The sequence below is a fragment of the Mandrillus leucophaeus genome, unplaced genomic scaffold, assembly GCF_000951045.1.
Source record: "Mandrillus leucophaeus isolate KB7577 unplaced genomic scaffold, Mleu.le_1.0 Scaffold91, whole genome shotgun sequence".
NCBI classification, from domain to species: Eukaryota; Metazoa; Chordata; class Mammalia; order Primates; family Cercopithecidae; genus Mandrillus; species Mandrillus leucophaeus.
Genome location: NW_012109919.1, coordinates 20,302 through 23,118, shown reverse-complemented (window position 1 = coordinate 23,118; position 2,817 = coordinate 20,302). Strand labels below are relative to the sequence as shown.

Sequence of the window (2,817 nt, the reverse complement as noted above, 5' to 3'; positions counted from 1 at the left end):
TGGGGGGTGTTATTCAAATTCTTTTTAAATTATTATTATTTTTTGAGATAGGGTCCCTGTCACCCAGGCTGGAGTGCAGTGGCATGATCATAGCTTACTGCAGCCTCAAACTCCTGGGCCCAAAGGAGCCTTCTATTTCATCCTCCTGAGCACCTGAAATCAAATTATTTTTATAACTCATTTTTTGGTTATTAATGTCAATAGATGCTTACTATATAAAACCATAAACTGAAATTAGGGGAAAGCACCAAATGTCTCCAGAGATAACAACTAAAATTAATTGAAAGGAACATTTCAATGTAAGTTCTTCTGGTCTTTTTCTGTGCATATTTCAGCATAATTTAAATTCTTTCTTTTGCTTTGTGTATTCCATTTTTCATTTCAAAGTTTTTCGATACAGGAGAAATTATGCTGTGTTGGTATTTCAGTGGCCCCTTAATATCTCATGGAATCGAGTTCACTGTTTTGCTATTTTTGCACATATAGATTTTGTGTATGTTTTTGTGGTTGCAAGGTTGCAATAGGTATCCTTATGCCTAACTTTGTGTTTACATCTTAGACTAGTTTCTTGGAATACAATTCTAGAAGTCGAGTTTCTGGAACAAACTATGAACTGTTAAGGTTCTTGACACCTGCTGCTAAACTGTCTCAATGGTTCCTCTTAAGAGGAGATTTAAAAGATGCCTTGGCTGGGCGTGGTGGCTCATGCCAGTAATCCCAGCACTTTGGGAGACTGAGGTGGGCAGATCCCTTGAGGTCAGAAGTTTGAGACCAACCTGGCCAACATGGTGAAACCCCATCTGTACTAAAAAGATAAACCAATTAGCTGGGCGTGGAGGTGTACATCTGAAATCCCAGCTACTCCGGAGACAGGCATGAGAATCACTTGAACTTGGGTGGCAGTTTGCAGTGAGCAGAGATCACCCCACTATACTCCTGCCTGAGTGACAGAGTGAGACTCTATTTTTAAAAAGTGAATTAAAATTAAAGAAGTAAATAAATAAATGATGAATTATTTCATAATACCTATGACTTTATAAAGCTTTGAAATCTGCTTTACCCAGAGCCTAGCTTTTAAATAAAATATAGGATATAAAAGGTGGGAGCCTCTTGAATGGAATGTGGGGGCTTTTTCTCTCTCCCCATAGGATAGATATATTCTGTTTCTTTTCCCCCATTGAGTCAAGAATAATTTAACTTTTGGCGTAAGAAACTGCTGAAGAAAAATAGGTTGAATAAGCTAACATTTTTCTTCTTTTTGCAGGACATAGAAGACTGAGATCACTGTGAGATGAAAGAAGAGCCTATTAGTGGGAAAAAGTTGGAGGATGAAGGAACTGAAAAAGAACATTTGGCAGTAGTAGAGAAAATTAGGAAGACTGAAAGGCAAGACCATTTGAATGTGTAAGTGTGTATAAATAGCTAGAGCCTGGACTTTTTGTTTAAGTAATTATAGTTGATACCAGGCAATTTGTGAACCTGTCAAATTCAGCTGCTCTTCTCCTCCATTCCCACCTTAGTGGTAGATTCAGTCATCTGTTTATTGGTTTGGAGACAGGGTCTTGCTCTGTCGCCTGGGCTAGAGTGTGGTGGCACAATCATAGTTCACTGTAGCCTTGATGTCCCAGGCTCCAGCAATCCTCCTGCCTCAGCCTCCCAAGTGTCTTGGACTATAGGCATGTGCCACCACACCAGGCTAATTTTTTTGATTTTTAGTAGAGATGAGGTCTCACCATGTTGACCATGCTGGTCTTGAACAACTGATTTCAAGTGATCCTCCTACCTTGGCCTGCCAAAGTGCTGGGATTACAGGCATGAGCCACCATGCCTAGCCATGGTCATATGTTTTCTTGCCCAAGGTTATCTTTCTCATCTAAGAATAGCCACTTTTTACCCTGTTCATCTGCTCTTCACATCCTGGAACCACCTGCTGATCCCAGTATATGCCCCGTTCCAGCTTGTCTATGCTGTTTTCTCTGCTTACCTTCCTTCTGTGGCATCTGTATACTCACATTCATTCTCTCCTACAAAACAACTCAAATTATTTCTCCTTCATGAAGCTGACTTTGGTCCCTCTTGCTCTCACCAAACCAAGAATAATTCTTCTCTTTTCACTTAACATCTCTTTTATGTGAAGCGGCAGGATATGAAAGGAACATTGAGTTTGGTGACAAACACACCTTTTTGGTTTCACTTTGCTCAACTCTAAAATATTAATAAACAGTACATACCTTTTGGATAACTACTATGAAAAATAAATGAGAATATTGTGTGTATATACATGAAATGCTCGGACAGAGTAGAGAAACGTCAGATGATAGTCTGAACACTTACTACTTCCTGCATTCCATTAGAGCTATTTACCAACTCCACAAAATCCGAGGACAAGTTACTTTGTCTTGGGCACAGGTTCTCCAAAACAGGCAATGAATTGTTAGGGAAGTAGATGCCAAGTGTTGAAACCAGAAAGATTACTCGCCGTCATTCAGTCTTAGTTATATATTAATTTAATTAGTAATTTTTCATAGACGAAAGACATTTAGTCAATTTCTCATATCTTGATTATTTATAAAACTAAGTTTGTAGCATTTGAATTAATGTACTTTCCATGTCTTGTGATCGATTCCAGTTTGAGTTATCTTCAAAACAAGTATAAATTATTGAACACTTTAGCATGACCGATACTATGCTAAGTACTTTATACTTTATATATCTTCTGATTTAGTCTTCATAGCCGCAGTGTGAAATAGGTGCTCTTCATATTTTAGAGAGGAGAAACTTCTCATATTTTATAGATAGGAAATGAGCTCATGGTTA

General features: G+C 38.3%; 1 pseudogene; it reads left to right on the top strand.

Moving 5' to 3' along the window:
• LOC105531821 overlaps positions 1–2,817 on the top strand; it is a 10,362-nt pseudogene that overhangs the window by 6,219 nt on the left and 1,326 nt on the right.